Raw genomic sequence first — 385 nt, forward strand, 5'->3', positions numbered from 1 at the left:
AATCCAGCGGCGGAGAAAGTACGTTTGAGCAGTAGCTTAAGCGAGGGAGGTGATTTTCCGGTCTTAAAAGGCCAGAAAGCGGCTCAAGACTTATCCAAAGATACTCTAAAGTACCATGAAATAACAAAAGAGAAAGAAGGTATGAATAAATCAAAATATAATTTGAATTAACTACTTCTTTAAAGAAGCAGTGAGTTTATCGAATTATATCCGTTGATTTCCAACAGGCCAACACAAAGAAGCTAAGAAGGAGTTCAAGATTTACAGATGGAATCCTGACAAACCTAACTCTAAACCATTTCTTCAATCTTTCTTCGTTGATCTTTCCTCTTGTGGTCCCATGGTAATTAATTAACGAAAAATTGCTTATTAAGTTCCATAGGAT

Source organism: Arabidopsis lyrata (assembly GCF_000004255.2).
Source record: "Arabidopsis lyrata subsp. lyrata unplaced genomic scaffold ARALYscaffold_455, whole genome shotgun sequence".
NCBI classification, from domain to species: Eukaryota; Viridiplantae; Streptophyta; class Magnoliopsida; order Brassicales; family Brassicaceae; genus Arabidopsis; species Arabidopsis lyrata.